The sequence below is a fragment of the Fukomys damarensis genome, unplaced genomic scaffold, assembly GCF_012274545.1.
Source record: "Fukomys damarensis isolate Sample0158 unplaced genomic scaffold, DMR_v1.0_HiC HiC_scaffold_29, whole genome shotgun sequence".
In the NCBI taxonomy this organism is placed as follows: Eukaryota; Metazoa; Chordata; class Mammalia; order Rodentia; family Bathyergidae; genus Fukomys; species Fukomys damarensis.
Window position 1 is genome coordinate 20,816,371 of NW_022900941.1, and position 18,839 is coordinate 20,835,209.

The following is an 18,839-nucleotide window of genomic DNA, read 5'->3' on the forward strand; positions in this document are numbered from 1 at the left end:
CCTAATAAACTCCAACATCTAATAAAATGCCTCCCTTATTTCTAGGATTTCTGTTATGATGATTCTAAGCTTATTAAAATATAATAAGAAGTGGAGGCCAGGGACTTAGCTCCTTGGTGTTGCTGCCTGCCTCATAAGTGCAAGGTCCTGAGTTCGATCCCTGGCACCACCCCTCCTCAAAAAAGAATAAGAAGTGGCTTTTATCAAAACATTTTTAAAGATCTGAAGATTTTCCTGGGAGTAATTATGCTATAACAGAACTTCAACCAAACATGTGTAACTCAACTCAGAAATATGAGAATGGAAAAAAAAAAACTAAACCTATCAAACAGTTAAACCTCTATTTTTTTTTACGAAGGTGCTTTAACTCTTTAGCAAAGATTCTCCAGATAAGAGTTTGAAATGGAATTTGATTTTTAAAATATTCATTCTAACACAGTTCTCTTCTGACCCAACTTGCTCAAGAAAGAAATCTTTGATTTCAAGGTTGGTATATATAAAAAATAATATTTAGCTAATAGCACAGGTTTATAATCTTTTTTCTTTTATAGTGAAAATACTTATTGACTATTTAGAAAAAAATATGTGCATTGTATATTTATTCATATATTATACAATTATTTTTATAAGTATTTACACACAATATTTTTGCTTATCAGACCATCATATTTCCACTTGCTTTGACATTAGCCAATTTGAGAGGCGCTGTGTATTTATCTTTTTATTATTTTAAAATAGGTGCACAGTTCTCACAAGTGCTGATTTCCAAATCTAAGTTAAAATCTTCCCTTGATCTTAGCCAAAAGGCCAATAAGAGATTAAGTTAAAATCTTAAAAGTTAGCTGGTGTGGTGCAGCACACTTGTAATCCTAGCAAAGAGGTTGAGGCAAGTCCAACTAGTTCAATTCTAGCCTGGGTAATTTAGTGAGACCCTGTTAAAAAGTTTTTTAAAAGGCGCTGGGCGTCGGGTGGGGATGTAAGCTCAGTGTGAAGGTTCTGAATTCAATCCTGGCCCCCTAACCCAAGCTATAAGGAATAATATGCCACTAGAAGAATATATTTCAAAGAGTAAATATATTTCTGTGTTTTTTAAAATCTCTCCCACCTTTTTCTCCCTTTTATGTTACTCATTTGAATGGATGTCCTCTTGTTATAAATAATCATTTTATAGCGTCCATTACTCCTAAGAAGGCATCCTCTCCTTACCAGGTCAGTTTAGATAGTTGCATGACTTAAAATCTCCAAGGCTTGCACTTAAACTCAGATGAGCTAATCAGGGAAGATGGGGCCTGATGAGCTGAAACCTGTTCCCCTTTTATCCACATTCTCCCAACTGAAAAGCAGGTGGAGAAAGTATACAATATGTTGCTGATGTCCTCACCCCTTGCTTAAGTGCAAGAACTGAGCCCTAGTTTTCTCACCTACACGTATTGTGCTGGATGACTGTAAAGGCTAAACAGAAGAACAGATGGAAACTAAGCTTGTTGAAAGGTATTCAATGACTGATGGCTCTTCCATGGTCTAATGGACAGTCTTGTGCCTCCTACCCAAGAAATGCCTTCAAAGAGTTCTATGAGTTCTCAAACCACCAGCAATCTGATGAATGCTTAATTGAGAACTTGTCTCACGTCATGTGATAAATTAACAACCAAGTACATATCAACTTTTGCAGTCTTAGAAAATCAGTCAAATATTTTCTCATGTTTCTGGTCTCACTGATATTTGAATCACAGCCAGATCACAGCACAGGTGGGCTCTCTGTCAAGAAAATGTGTTTGTAGATCTTCCATTCCAAATTACTAAATGAGTCAGCAAAGGGAGCTGACTGTACAAAGCATCTGGCAGGTGGCCTCATTCCTGAACAACTTTTGTGGTACACCTTGCTGGAAGAAGACTATAGGTTCTGAAATTGTTGGCAAACCTCTCTATCCAACGCAAGATTGTTAGATGTTATCTACAAACACAGGGCTGTATCTCCCAGGTTACTTGTGTACTTTCTGGGGGCTCTTCATGCTAATTTCAGTTTCACTGCTGTCTTATGTCCCATCATATTACAATAAGTATGCAAAAAAACATTTAACCACAAGCACAAAATGGAGTTTTAAAAGGGGGAAGAAAAAGGAATTGCTGTGTTTTATCTGTTTGAACATTCCCTGATTTCAACACATTTATCAAAGCTTAAGTAATTTATGTCTTGGCAGGGTGTATCAATTTCACAAAGCACACACATTAGCTAGATACAATGATATAATATTAGCTTTTTCTGCATCTTACAGAAGAGCTCAAAGAGATTAATAAAAGCTCAAACCTTCATCAATTAAATGAAGCAGGTGGAAGGATGGGGGTAGAGGAATAAGACTGTTTTTCATTTCAGTTCTTTTGTTTTTAGGGGGACAAAGCTGACAGGTTCAAATCATTCATCATAACAAGCTGAAGTTGAATTTCACTGATAATTAAATGCTTTTTTCCCCGAGAGGCAGAGAAGCTGCAATGAATTTCATAGTAGCAGATGTGAGAACTGTCACGAATTATGGAAATAATTTATAAACTTAAAGGCATCTCTGCAAACATTCTATCAGAAGAGACTTTTCTCGACTGTATCCATTGCGTACTTTTTAAATTAGATTTTTATTTTGCAGTCATTTTAATTTACAAAAAAGTTACATGTAACAAAATTCTACTTATACTCTTCTCTGCATTTTCTCCATTGTGGACATCTAGTACTACAGTATACTTGTCGCCACTAGTGAGCCAGTATTGATTCATTATTATTAATAAACACCCAAACTTTACTTAGTTTTTGCTAATTTTTGCTTAATGTCCTTTTTGTTTGTTCTATCTAGGATCCCATATTATATTGAATCACAATGTATCTTTAGGCTTGTATTGTTGGTGATAGTGTCTCCCTCCTTCCTTGTTTTGGATGGCTTTGGATGTTTTGAGGAATATTGGCCAGGTATTTACAGACTGCCCCTCAATTTGAGTTTGCTTAATATTATTCTCATGATTAAACTGGGTTTATGGGTTTTTGGGGAAGGAGAACCCAAATGTAGGGTGTCAGTTTTATATCATTTCAGAGGCACACTCTAGTAGCATGCCTGCTGTTGTTAATCTTGATATGCTGGCATAGCTGAAGAAAATCCCCACTTTTTGTTGCTGTATTTTTTTCTTTTTTCCTTTTGTGAGATAGGGTTGGCTATGAAGTTCAGGCTGCCCTCGAACTCATTATGTAATCCAGGCTGGCTTCAAACTCTCATTGATTCTCCTACGTGGTGGGAGAATCATGCCCACCATGTTCAACTGAGATCCTTTAGAACTTTTTATTTTGTTGCTTTTAGAATTTTCTTATGACTTACAGACTTTTGTCATCAAAAACTTAATTTACATTTAATTCAGTGGCACTTGGTTTAGGACTGATTTTTTAAAATCAGAAATTCTCAAGCCATGTAATTTATAGCTTCACAACATTAATGAATTAGCTAAAACAACCTCATAGGTTTTTCTTAAGTACTCATACACTATTTCTAAATTATCTTGGAGATTTTCATATTATAAATGTGTTCTGTCATCCTCATTATTAATATTACTATTTAATTTTATTTAATATTAATTCCTTAAAAATTAGGCCCACTTTGATAATTAATAGTTCTAGAGAGAAGAGGTTATTTTAAAACTATCACCATGTATAAAATTGGAATTTCTTGCTGACTACATTAGAATCAAATGTCCCTTCTTGGTTTAGGAACCAGTTCACTGCACTGTAATTAATTCTACACATACAATGAGTATCAGGTTTTAGATGATTTTTTTAAAATTTCAGGTCAACCTGTTATAATACAAGCAGCCTCACCAGGTTCTATTCTACTCTATATTCATAGTGATCTGGATGGCACAGGACAATGAATGCTACTTGATTTCTTTTGGGTTCTGTGACAGTCACATATTTCCCAAAATGATAGGACAAAACCTTTTCTATATGTCTAGCACTGCAACAACTTTTTAGCTGCATGTTGGGCTCTATCCTAAAATATGAGATGAAATAACTTTTTTAACACCTAGAGAATAATGAGAGAGAAATTTAAAATTTTGACTTTTTTGGGTTCAAATTCTTTCAATGTATATCGCATTATTGTAGTACAGCTAGCTGTATCTTATAGTAGTCCTGACAGATAGTGTTTTTCTTAGTTGAAGAGACCTCAAGGGAAGAGATATCACCACAAGTTTGGCTGCTCCAGTCCAGGGAACTGATTTATTTATTTAGTACTTATTGATTAGTTGCTTATATGGCAACAGAGGAGTCAGAGAGTCCCCGATTTCCTTAATAATTCTAACTGAGCCCTTTCAGCCCACTGTTTCTAAATATTGACATACCCTGCTGAAGAAAATGAAATCTATAATAGTTCAGAAATGGTTCCACAAAATATTAATTTTTTTGCAGGTTAAGTGCATTGCTTTACTGACTTTGTCTGTACCTGAAATTATAGGAATGCTACTATACTTCCCTGCTACATTTGCAAATTATTGGACAGGCAGGAAAAAAGGGATATCCTGATTGAATCTGTCTACCACTGAAAAGAATCTGTTGTCACATCCATGGCTAAATTTACCCCATGAGAAAAATTGTGCCAACAGCAAAGGAATGGGGGCGATGAGCTTAGTCAGGACAAGCAACACCAAAGCAGGGGAAGGCAGGGCAGGAACAGTAGTGCCCTGGATACTAAAGGATTTGGGACCAGAAACGCACACATGGACATTTGGCACTGTGATTTCATTATCTCAGCACCCTGGGCAAGCCATGCGCCTTCTCTGAGTCTGGTTTTCTTAATATCGTAACGGCAAGAAGCACAGGAGGGGCTGTTCTGTGATGTTAAAAAGCTGAAGGGGTCCCCAAGACGGAAAGTGAATCAGAGCGAGACACGTCATGGGGCGGTGAGACTCTTACAAGGAGGCCAGGGCTGCACTGCAAAGGAGTGAGGAGATTCTCTAGCATGATCACAGATGCATTCGTTTTAAAATCATATATTCAATACAATCTTTCCAAACGTCTTCTGTATGCCTGCATTTGTGTTCTTGACACTGGGATATGCTGCTAAATAGTCCTTGCATCTATGCAATTTGCACAAGATTGATGAAAAGAAACATTAAAGATATAATCATGTATAAATAATTCATTTATTAATAGTTGTCAAAAGGATCTATATATGTATATGTATAGTTGTCACAAGGATCTCTCTCTCTCTCTCTCTCTCTCTCTCTCTCTCTATATATATATATATATATATATAGACAAACACACCAATTGGTATAAGAGGGAGTGAGGAAAAAGGGATTGAACAGATTTGAACAATTAATATCTTATCTTGCATAAGAATAATGAAATCCAAGATTTACCAATTGATGTTTAATAAAGAATGAATCAATGACAAGAAAATAAATTGATCATGCTATTTATATTCCTTTATCGCTTGATCCAAACTGTCTATTTATTTGTTTATAATTACTAATGAGATTGTGATAACAAGACTACAGTATAATTTTTCTAGTGAAAGGCCAACGTGGTGCCTTTTTCACAACCATGAACTGACTCTGCCATAAGAGGCCTTGTCTGTTATTCACTCTTAAATCTCCAAAGGTTTATAAAGGTTTTATAATATATATTCTTAGGTTCTGCAACATCAGACATTGGCTATGACTGTGGTAAAATTTTTCTATAATTCTATATAATTAATATATATTAATGGTACTTGACAATGAACTAACGGTGTTCTGAATAAATGACAATATTCTGCAACAATGTAGGTTTGTCTTAGCTTTTATAGGTGTCTTAAAAACTTAATAGACAAGCCTAGTAAATGTCTGTGATTATCACAAGGACTGATTAACATTTTAAAGGAAAGGAAAACTAAATAATCTAATTTTAAATATATGAATGAAATTCTTGCCATAACATATACAATACAAAATGCAGAGATCACCTATCATTAAATTAATTAAATTACATAGATTATATAAATACATTAAATTACCTAAATCTTCTACCATTGAAAAGGAAGGCAAACCATTTTAGGAGTGGAGGGATGTGGCATGTGTGAAACCTTGTGTTCCATGTTTAGCAGCCCTCCCCCATAAGGAAGGTCATCACTTTTTCATAGTACACCAAAAATGTGTCTTCCTCTCCTCATGAAAGAAGTAAATTCTGACTGCATAGGGTTGGGAAGAATGAGCTGTATATTCCAAAATGTGACTTGGTAACAAGCTGGGAGAGTAGGCTTTTGCTTGATAAGAGGACTAAGTGGAATATGCTGCAAGAAATAAATCAATACAAATCGGTACACTATTTTTAAAAGGCAGCTGGCTTCCCCCTCTTGGATACCTGAAAGTATTTAGTAATGTTCTGGCACAGTGGTAACTATTGCTAAGCACCAGTTGGGAAGAATAACTGGTCTGCTGGAAGGCACTGTTTATAGTTTTGTTAATGATGGAATCTACAAAGCTGGCCATTAATATTCATCGAGGGTATTAGTTTAAGCCAATAACCCTAAAGTGACCACTGTTACGTAAACTGGAGGTGGTTTAAAGATTCCTTTATAGTGGAAGAATTATATAACAAATGTTGAGAGGTGGATTGAAACCTCATTTTGGTTGCTTACATAGAGCTTTCCTAATTGGAATGCTTTCACAATTCTGCTTTGTATCTTGTAGTTAAAACTAAACATCTCTTGTTCAAAAACAACAGCAACAACAACAAAATCCTTGTTATGATCAAACTCAGGATCTCGTTGAAGTTTTTGATGTAAATAAATTTTGGAAAGCATTTCTCTGGATAAAAACTTCACAGATTATCATCCTTGCTGACAAAACTGGAACGCCTATCTGCTGGACAACACACAATGCTATATCGATGATTAGTAGTATGACTTGCACTAGAGTCATATTTTTGGTGCTCCATTACAGAACTGTCATAGCAGATGAAAAGAAGAATGGCAAAAAAGAATGAAGAATGACAGTATCAAACATCTATCAGTGTATTAATTGTACCTATTAATATTTTCTGGCATGGTGTGGCATTGTTTCAAAATTCATTTTGCAAGTTGGAAAACAAATGATTGCTTAGGAGGAAAAAAAAAGCTAAACAGTGGACATCTTTTCTGCCGAGAGTGGCAAGTTTATTTACCTTCCAGATATCTTTTAATAGCTACCCTTTACATTTTTCTAAATTGATACAGGAACTAACAGGAAACATAAATGTGAAGACAAAAATCTTAGCAGTAAGAGCCAAAAAACTAGATTGCAATGCTTGGCAGTAGTCCTATTGCTGAGGTTAAATACAGCAATTCTTATTTTATCTTGCTGACAGTGAACTGGAAGATCAGTGACAAGTGTCTGCAAAAAAATCAGTACATTTATCTATGCATGGTCACACACACACTGTGACACACAAAAAAATCATGCACATAAACACGCGTCTGTATTCACATGCCATAGTTCTCTGTGAACATGTAAGGAGAATGATGTTGAAGAAAACTTAAGACTTAATTTTATATTCGAAAACTAAAATTTAAAAAAAGCTACTTAAATTATAAGTAAGTTGAAAGAAGTTGTTAAAGATGCCTCACGGTGAGGTGTTGCTAAATATGATATGGCAATGTTTCCCAAGTGAAATAAAACAGGGTCAGAAGGCAGTCTCATTTTATGCAAATTAGCAAAGTCAACATGGTATTTTCTATACTCTGATAGGTCAGAACAGTCCTTTCATTGTTGAGTAAATGACTCAGCATGTAAGTGGAACTGTCTACTTTTAATCTTGTGTCCTTTTAACCCCATCTGTTTGCTTCACGTGGTAGGAACACATAAATGCTACTGAAACTTCATGGCTTGGGAGAGACAACATGAACCCATGTTTTGATTGCTAAAGGTTGGTGTTTAAAAATATGCAACAGAGAAATGAGTAGTGGAGATGCCAGATTATTCTATGTGCACGTCAGTTTAGCCAGTATTTAAATGAAGGAGGAGAAGAAAAACATGCAGGAAAGGGGAAAGAAGGCAGGGCACCAGTATTACAAGCACCCATGTACAGTTTTTTTTTTAATTACTAAATCCATTTCATATTTCAATCTTCAGCCCTCAGTAATTTGGCAATTATCCTATACTAGCTATAATGGTCAGTTTTGTATGTTAACTTGATTAGGCTTTGGTGTCCAACTTATTCAAGCACTAGGTTTGGGGTTGTTGTGAGGCATTTGGTAGATATAGTTAACATCTGCAACTAGTTGACTTTCTTTTTGTTCAAAGGGATAAGTTATTGATTATATTCTTCTTCCAAATATGACATTTGTTAACTTAATTTTTGAAATTGTAGTAGACACACAGTATAATATTTCATTTAAATGTAACATTTATAGTCTAGTGGGGATTTTTACAGGATCCTATATAAATGTGCTGTATTATTATGATTCAATATAAATATGTCTTATAAGATCAGTGACAAAAAAAAGATCAGTGACAGTTTACGGACTGAAATACTGAAGCACATGTAACATATATATGAAATTGATTATTCTGTTAAAATTATTTTTGTAATAACCTAATACTTATAGTGAAAATTATAATCTTTGTGAATAACCTCATTTGATTCATACTTTGTGAGGTATGTAGAATGACAAATAAGCCTTAGAGAAATTAAATGAGTAGTACTATATAAGCAAGCACTGAGATACAGCAATAAACCTAAAATAAAGTATTATTGTATGAAATCATATTATTTCACAAAAATATTCTAATGGATCTGATACCACAAAACAAAACAAAACAAAACACCTAATATAATATGATATAATATGTTTGCCTTATAAATTAATTTTTTCTCCTTATAAAGTACACAAGTTTATTCAAGAAAACAAAACTAATAAAACTGAGAAAATTAAAGTGTGATAACTACTACTCAATTACTTGATTATTATCTTTTTCTGTGCAATATAAAAATACATATTTTATATATTATCTTTATTTTTTAAGAACTCTACATTGCATTCAGTTGTATAGTACTTTAAATACTCTGGAAGGAGAAATAATCTTGATACTTTTTTTCTTTTCTCATTAAGTTTATTGGTACTTTTTAATTATACAGCACAGTTACATTTATCATTCAGATCTTGTCCGTTTACACGACCTATCTTGGTTCTTATTTTTTCTCCACACCCCTGGCTTCCCTTCACCCCCTTCGCACTTCCCTATTTGCAAAGACTTTGTTTCAATTTTTTCGTTTTCTCGTATTTTTTCTTTTCCCTTACCCTTTCCAACTTTAGCCCTTTTCTTCCTATTTCACATTGTCAGTCATACAATTTGGATCTTATTTACACATTTAGTTTCAATCTTGGCATTAAGAATAAAATCTAAATCCAAATCAGTGTCAGTTATCTACTTCTTAAATCTTTTTTTTTTAAGTACACTGTTTTATTAAAGGATCAGACATGGACTTAGACAGTGGATATAATGTTTGTTTTACAAGATAAGAAGTACTGGACAGTAATTGCAAAACAGTATACATATAGTTGACATTTATGAACTACACATTTAAAAACAGGAAGATATAAACATTTTACCACAATAATAATAACAAATTTAAAAAACATATATTATGATGAAAGAATAATGTAGATGTAACTATTAAAAACTTTTTGTGGGTGTATGTTAGAACTGTATATTCTATATCATTGATTTTTGTGTCCAATTTTTACCAATATGATGTCTAAATTGCCATAATTTATAAGTCTTGAAATCAATTAGTGTGGTTAGCAATGTTCTTATTTTTCAAAAATGTACTTGTTAGTCTAGTCCCTTTGCATTTCCACATACATTTGAGCAGTTTTTTCTATGTCTATAAATATCACATGTCCTTGAGTATAGTTAAATTGAATAATCAAGCTTTTATCTTCTAGCATTTGTCATCAAAAACCAAGTGAGATCACGGATGGCTCTGGGCAGGAGCAAGTTCACTGTCTCCTGAGCCCTCGACAGTGACAGCTTTGCCCTTTTAGCCCAAGAAAGTGCCATCTGCCAGGATCATTGTATCTCTGCTCTCAGAGTCAAACTTTATTCTTCTCTTCTTTTTTCTGTCCCTTTCAGTCTAGGTTGCCAACATTACTAAGGGTAAACAATTTCCTAAACCTTCTTAGCACCCTGTGCAATTCCAGGTAGCCTGGGCCATCAGTAATAGGGAACTGCACATCTCCATTTCTGGGATCCGCTGAGATGGTGGATTGGATCCATGCATCATATACCCAATGCTTTTAGCAAAATTGTCCAGTCATGCCTTTCGTGTTTTTTCCAGAGCAATCAGGTGACTTTAAACAGAGCAGATTATCTGTGATAGTATAGGTGGCCTTCATCCAGTTCACTGAATAATACGGGTGGCTTTAAACATGTAACTCAAGTTCCTTGGAGGAAGATGAAATTCTATTTCAATCCTCTGTCTGTCCTGAGGATTCCTATCTTGTCGGTACTCAGAACCATTATACTGGTCTGTATCTTTGAAAAAATATTATTTTAATAATTAGATTCATGTATGAATATCTTATTTCCATTAAGCGTCTTGATTTCTTTGACCTCCACAAAACCAACATAGCTAATGATGGCGATTAACCACATATTCAGATTTAGGATTAAATTGCCTCTCCATGATACACTCTGAGCAAACTATGTAGTATAGGTCTTGCACTTGCCACATTCTTTTTAATCATGTTTACCTGACACTTTCTCTTCTAATCTCCTTGATTGCAATCTTACTTGCATCTCCAGCCCTTTTTATGGTACCTTATTATTAATAACTCCCTAATAAAAATTGAAAAATAAATCTGACAGTGTTACCTTCCCAAACCTTTCACAACATTTTATTCCTTTAGACTTTACTCTTAGGCCATTTTGGGAAATGTTTTAAATTCTAATTAAAATTTAGTCAATAATGCAGTCAAGTAGGAACAGCCATGGAGGTGGGGTGAGAAGTTAAGTGTTGGAAGAGTGGAATGGAATAATAAGTAAAGATGATTTGATAGAAGAATAGTCAAACCTAAATCAAAATACTTTAAAATAATATTCAAACGTTTGGTAGTAGTTATTAGAGGGATTAATTCACAGAGCATTTTAAATATAATCAATTCTATTTCTTTCCAGTGATAAATATCCATTGGTATAGTCTGGCATACAGTTAAGATACAGTTAATATACAGATCTCTACCTTTATCCTAGGTCTATGAATCTAGCTTTAATAATAAACACATATATTGGTTTTGTACTTTTGTAAAATATGTGGTTTGTCTATGGTCATATCAGGAGTAATTAAAAGTGAAGCCAGTTCAAAAAATAGCAGGGAGATTGAGATTTCTTTGTTATAACTCAACTAACTTTTTCTCATTCCATTTCTGCCCTTGCCAGGGTGCTGTGCTGCTTGCACAAACCCACACACTCTTATGCACAGCCAACCATCAACACAGCTAGATGTGCTCATGGCGAACTCTCCTTCAGTCATCTGGTACTTGGTTGAGATCTTGTGTGGCTTTTTTCTTGGCATCTGAAATTATTTTCAAATGAGACTGGGATCTCTTATGTCTCTCTGGCCATCTCCTAGTGTCCTTCCTTCACGTCTTTCCACTTAAATCCCTCCTAAACCTGGTTCAGAAGTCCTGAGAATGGTTAGACAGGACTTTCTTGGGAATAAGCGTGGGTGGCCAGGGCACAGTCTCTGTCTTGCTGGTGAATTTTCTAAAATGCGAATCTGAGTGTGAGTCTTCCTCATTTAAAGTCTTTAAATAGCTCCCTATTACCTGAGAGCAGAGTTTTCATACTTTCCCTGTAAATATCTTTTCCCCCTACAGCAAGTTTTTGGAAAATTATTTTTTTAAAATCTTATTGAGTTTATTGGTACTTTTAAAGTGTACAGTATAGTTACATTCATCATTGGGATCTTGTATCTTTACATGACCAATCTTGGTTTTCATTTTTTTCCCATACCCCTGCTGGAAAATTCTAATGTATATGAGACACTAATGCCATTTACGAATGCACAGGCTAGAAGTTCAAGTGTGTAACAATTGTTATTGAAAGCTTTTGAATTAGGATATGTCAACAAACAGGAAACTTGAAATCAGAGGCTACAGATGATTAGTGCAATCATAACATCCTCAACATAATTCATGATAGTATCTCTTCTGTAGTGACTTGACAACTTATAGACTTGATCATTCCCCAATTTTAAGATCCATCACTCTACTCCTATACTATCACTTAAACTGGTTTATGTCCCATTATTAGGATGAACTCCTTTAAAACAGGGACATATTCTTTGCTGTGTTCTAAAGGCCTAGCACAATGCCTAATATAAAGTTTACACGATTAGTCAGCATATGTTGCTGAAAAAAATGTAACCTTCCTCATAAAGCTCCGATTTCATTTCAATACTGATTGAATGGTTTGGTTAAGATTTCCCTTGAGATTCTATGTGCTGCCAAATTATTCTTGGCCTGTACCCAAATGACTATATGTTTTAAATTACTGATAATTAAGTTCATGAGGTTTAACTGACTGTGATTTTCAAAGGAAGCCTAGAGAAAGATGTCATGCTTGAAAAAGGAACAGAGTGACAGGCTGCAAACAGCTCATAATGGGACCTTGTCATCTTTTGCCCCTAGGGATGCAAAGATAGTTCTAGTCTTTTGATTCCAGAGGAGAAATGTTGTTGCATTTGAAAGGACATAATCAGATCCAGAAAAGGTCTTGGGAAAGACAGGTTGCGGCTCACCCTCATGAAACAGGGAAAGAGAAAGATTACTAGGAAAAGTGTCTTCTGATATCAAGGAGATCATCAGTACAGAATTCACTAAACTGCCAAAGAGGAGGTAAGCTTTTCCAGAAAAGTCCATGTCAAAGTAAGAAAAAAGTTACTGAGGTAAGTCACAGTATTAGAGGGAGATCTGATTATTTCAAACCAAAATGTTCTGGACAAAAATCACATACAAAAATACTGCATTTCTCACTATTCTGCATCTGACTTTTATGGACAAATTTGGCAATCTATTAAATAAACCAGAATACTTAGTAATGAGTGGAAACCTCCCCCTTGTGCTACTGTGTTGGGAAGAGCAATCAGTGACCCAATAGCTCTTTATGTACAGAGAAATGACACGAACTAGTCAACTTGCTAATTAAACTCACTGCACTTTAGTGCTGATTAAGCAATTATGCTGTACACACCATAGCAGTGGTAGCCTCTAAAGGTGAGCACCTACAGTGCAATGGATGGGGCAGGACATGCCAGGAGTAGCCTGGAGTGATGACAGAAGGAGGAAACGGTCAGTAAGCAAATATACCCAGGGACTGAGAAATCACCTTGAAGCATAAGCTTCTCTGTTACAGTGTCTAATCTTCATGTGACAATTGTGGTGTTTCTTATTTATGGGTATTTCTTTTTTGATGTCTCTCTTGCAAGTGTATTCTTCTTTCCCATTTAGCTCATCTTCAGCCACCAGTGCTCAATTCAGAGCCTTGAGTTCTTCTTACATCCCCCTTGTTTTCATCCTTCTACATATAATTCATTAATTTTTTTTTAAATTCATCAATTATGTTTTATCCCTAAGTCCACCTGAAATCTCAACCTCTTTCCACTGATGATCTTTTACCGGATGCTTTAAAAAATTCTCATGTTCAATCTTACTTTCTAAATCTGCTTCAAGCACAGCATCCAGAGTGACCTTTATATACAGCAAGCCACTGCTCACGCTGCAGTTCATCCCAGTGAACTGAGAATAAAATTCAGACTTTACACAAGGTCAAGCACGTCTTTCCAGCATGACTCCTTCTGTGTTTCTGATGAACAGTCAGAATTTCTTTCCATTCTCTTGAAAACTCCAAGGTAACTGAGTTCATGACTCTCTTAAGGAGTATTTATATCCTGCCTAATTCACCTTCTCTTACTAGATTGCAAGTTAGTTTGAATGTCCACAACAGTCTTTCCCCACATTTAGGGTATTCTGCTGTGTTCCACGCACTGAGATGCAAGTCATTAAGGAAGACACAGCTCTTACTTTATGAAATGAGAGAAAGCTTGTAAACAAACACATTCACAAAATAAATAAGAACCATTGGGAGACTAAGAAGAAATCCAATACAACGTGCACAGGGAATAGTGCAGGACACTTAGGGTGGGTGATCCAGAGGAGCATTAAGAGGTGACACTCAAGCTCATACAGGAAGGAACAGCTGGAACCCACCATCCAAACAGTTGAAGATTGCTGAGGGAAGAGTGACAGCACTTGAGAGGCTCCAGGGCCAAAGTTCACTGAACTACTAGAGTTGAATGAAAGTGGTAAATGGAGGGGAGGGCGCAAGATGATATGGGAGAAGTAGGCTGAGGTCTGATCATTTGGGGGTTAAGTACGACACTTTAAGAAGTATTAAAAGTATTGCAGATCACTAAGTTAGTTAGAAATTATATATGGCAGAAAGATTAGGCTGGGCTCTCAGCATAGAAAAACAACTGAGGCGTAGTCACTGATTAGCATTATAAAAAGAAAAGACATACTACTTCCCCTAGAGATAAATAGCAATAATTGACATTCAATCTCCCTAGTCCATTTCCTTTCTGGAAATTCCTTGTACATTATTTGTTTTTGCATTTGACCCCCACTTAATCAATATTACCTGAGTGAATGTACTTGTATTATGGTTTTGTCTCACCTCATGCCCACCTTGTAACTTTTCCACTGGGTGTTGTCCCACTTTGTACCTCGTGGCTTTGCCTTATAAAACACATTTGAAAAGTGGGGTGGGTGGGCAACCCACTTTCTGGTCCCCCTTCTGCCTGTCTTAGACAGAAACTATCGTTGTCTCAATAAATTTTTCCTACTCTTAGCCTTTGTTTTCCCTAGAATTCTTCCTTCAGTTTTAGAAAACATGAACTTGAGTTTCGGATATTTAGCAGACTGGTAGTTATAATATTTCCCTTGTTTGGATTATTTGGATTACTTGTCCTATATCATTTTTTGCTTACTTGGTGCTGTGTATCAAAAGGTGTTCAATAAATATATGGTGAGTTTTCATGAAGTGAGTGCACTGTAGCAGCAAAATTATGCAGGCAATGTTATCAAGGCCCTTAAGATTCCAAGAAATTCTAGATCTGAGAAACGTCTTGAAATAGAAAAATCTAGAACTGAGGATGAGTGCTCTTTCTGGCATTGCTGTAGACTGCCAAGTATGAATGAAGACACTGGAGCATTGTCATGTAGCTTCTGAAGATAACCATTACAGAGTCCATCACACAGAGATTGGATGGGCCTGATATATATTAAACAGTCTTTTATTAGAACTTGTCTGGAGTCTGTTTTTATTCTAAAAGAAAATGCTGCTCTCCAACTTAATGCTTCATTTGTATTTCAACCTCTTATGTTTTCTACATCACAGAAGTGATTCTTAGGAACACATTATAATTCTCTAATATATGTATGCTTGGAATCTGAGTAGCCAGGTAAGAAGTATTAATTACTCTGCTAAGAAGACCATGTATGGACGCCATGCAATTATATGGAGAGGAAAAGTGCCCAGGTGAGTACAAACCCTAGATATTCCTACACAGGCACTTGAAGGAAGCTATTCCAAGTGCTCCAGACAGGTTCAGCTGCCAGCTGCATACTACCAATGACCCCAGTTAATGCCACACAGAGCAGAAGAATCACCTACTGAATCCCTGTCCAAAGTTCTGACACATAAATTCATGATATCTAATAAAAGGGTTGTTGCTTTAAGACATCAAGTCTTAGGGATACTTTTCACGCAGTCAATAGCTGAAACAAGGGAGATGTGTCTGTAACTATAAGGTGGCACAACACACAGGTGTAAAGAGGTAATTAGAAGATTGTTCTATGAACAAAGATTATCTGAATGTGCAGTGATCTGCTGAAAATTGCTTGAATAGTTAGGCCAGGAATCATGCTGGTGTATGACGCCCACACATAATTATAGGATCTAAAATATCATTTTCTTGTTGAGGCAGATTCTTGAAGAGTCCTGATATAATCCCTAGGTTTTCCTGAATACTGTAACCTAGGCTGCTGGTATGAATTCCACATGACTAACATCATGTTTATATACACCAACAAAGACCTGTTGAGAGCTCTTCATCAGCTACTATGCCATTTTGGCCAATTTACATGTAACATTTCCATGATATTCAATGTATTTATAAAAGAAGCTTGAATAACTATCCTCAGATACTAACTAACCGACTCTTTGTTTATTCTGCCTGTGGAGTCCTATCTGTCTGAGTCTTCAATTGAACACCTTTTTGTTGTGAAGTAATTCTTGAATACTGATTCCGAATGGATCCCTACCTAACAAGAACCAGACCAATAGCAAGAAGATGAAATTCAAAGTTGTTAGTTTTTATGGATTTACTATGTTCACAACAGATACTATTTTTGCACACAGCATATTTGATCACTGAATCTTTTTTGTTTCTCATCCGGCTATGACCTGACTCTAAAAAATGTGTGCCTCAGAATGTTGCAGATTTTTATATCAGTTATGATCAATTATGAGGGTTAAAAGATGTAAATGCTTATCATTCATTTCCTCATCAGCTGTGAGGTATCATCCATGACTTAGTGAAATAAGATGGTCTTATGACTTAGAGATTCTTGATTGTGGCCGTTTCATTATTTTTCATCAAATATGATATTAATTTCTGTATATCTGCAGGTCTATCTAACAGGAGCCAGGTAAAATTTGTAGTGGCTTGTCCTAGGTCTACATGTCCATAGGCAGGCAGATTATGGCTTGATAAAGGAAGGGAATTCTTACTACACGGACTCCCCATCGATAAAATAGCCTGTTCCTATGGTGATGTTATGGGCTAGATCTGAAAAATAGCCTTAGCTTTGTATTAACTGCAAACAGAAACAAAATTTAACTTGGCTTTCTGGTAAATGCGTATGTTAAAGAACAGAAAAACTCATCCTTATCCAATCAAAAGCATCCAACTAACATGTAATTATGGGGCTGGGGACTTTCCAACAAGGTAAATAAAAAATGGTAATTTTATAACTGCAACCAATTAAATAATTGCTTTGTTTTGCTTGTGTTTACTCAATAAATATTTGCTTCTGACACTTTGTCAGTGGCACATTAAGCCCCTTTTGGTTTGAGACTTGCAAATTCATGAATTGCTAGTTGCTCCAATAAGCTTTTAGCTGGGTGTGGTGGCACACACCTGTAATCCTATTACTCTGGAGGGTGAGGCAGGAGGATCACTGTGAGTTGGAGGCTATCCAGAACTATGGAACTACGTAGTAAGACTCTCTCAAAACAAACAAACAAACAAAAAAACCTCAGAAAATACAAACAAAACAATGGCACAATAAAAAACTCAGGTTTTTTTCCTGAGATTTTTCTTTTAATGAGGCTTACTCTGGGTGCCAATGAATTTGACCTTATTTGGAGATACAGACTTTGCAGTCGTAACCAAATTAAGATGAAGTCGTTATGGCGGGCCTTAATCTGATAGGGCTTGTATCTTGATAGGAAGAGAAAAGTACACATGTAGAAGGTCACCTGCAGACAGACACACAGGCACCATCTCCAAAGATGGTGGCAAAGGTCCTAGTTATACTGGCCATACCCAAGGAACACCTAGGGCTACTGAAAGCGAAAGAGGAAACAAAACAAAACAAAACAAAAAACACACCCAAAAGATCTCTTCCCTTGATTTCTGGTTTATGATCTGGAAAATGAGAGAAAAAAAATTATGTTGTTTTAGCTACTGGTTTTAGCACAGTAGTCCCTCCTTATTTGCAGTTTCACTTTCTGTGGTTTGGATAGCTGTGGTCAGCCATGGTCTGAAAACATTAATATTTGTCTTTATTCTTTCAAGAGAGACCACATTCACATAACTTATGTGAGAACATATTGTTATAATTGTTCTATTTTATTATTTATTTTTTGTTACTGTCTTAATTAGGTACACCTAATTTATAAATTAAAATTTATCATAGATGTGTATGTTATACTTACTATATGTAGGGTTCAGATCTATCTATGGTTTCAGGCATCCACTGGAAGTCTCAGCATGAATCTTCTATGGATAAGGAGGATTACTATACTATGTTAGGGTAGCCCTAAGAAACTGATAAAGACAGTGAACTTTCCTGCCTTGTCATTCAGATGTTAAATAAAGCACAGTGCCTGCAGTTATAAAGGAAATAAACTCATTAAGAGTTGACTTAGACAACCTTTATATTTCTTCTGATTTCAGCTAATATTTTCTAAAAACTAAATTGACAATTTTTTTTTTTTTTAGGGAAAACAGCAAATGTTGAAGGTTAAGAAATTGCCTGGGAGGATAAACAGGTGCACTTATTCTACAGAAATTTAGGCATGTGCATCAGTAGCTTTAGAAAATGTGAAACTCTTTGATTCCAAGAAAATATGCCTAGAAAATTACCTTCATTTAAAATATCCTGTAGTTTTGTATGGTCTGTAAGTGATCTTTGCAGTTTTAAGATTATGTGCCTACTATTGCTTTAATTATTCAAAACTGTACCAGAAGTTCTGATCAATTCAATAAGGTAGAAATAATTGCAAAAACCCCTACAACAAAATGACTAAATTATCATTACTTGCTGAGAAAAATAATTTGCTGAGAGTAAATCCAAAGATAGCAAATGAAAAGAATTTCATATTTATGTTAGTCCAGAAAAGTGATTGAATAAAAGATTTTTAAGTAAAAATAAGTCATTTTCTATATTTTAATATTGACATTGTTAAAATGTAATTTGAAAAAGATGCTGCTCATGGTA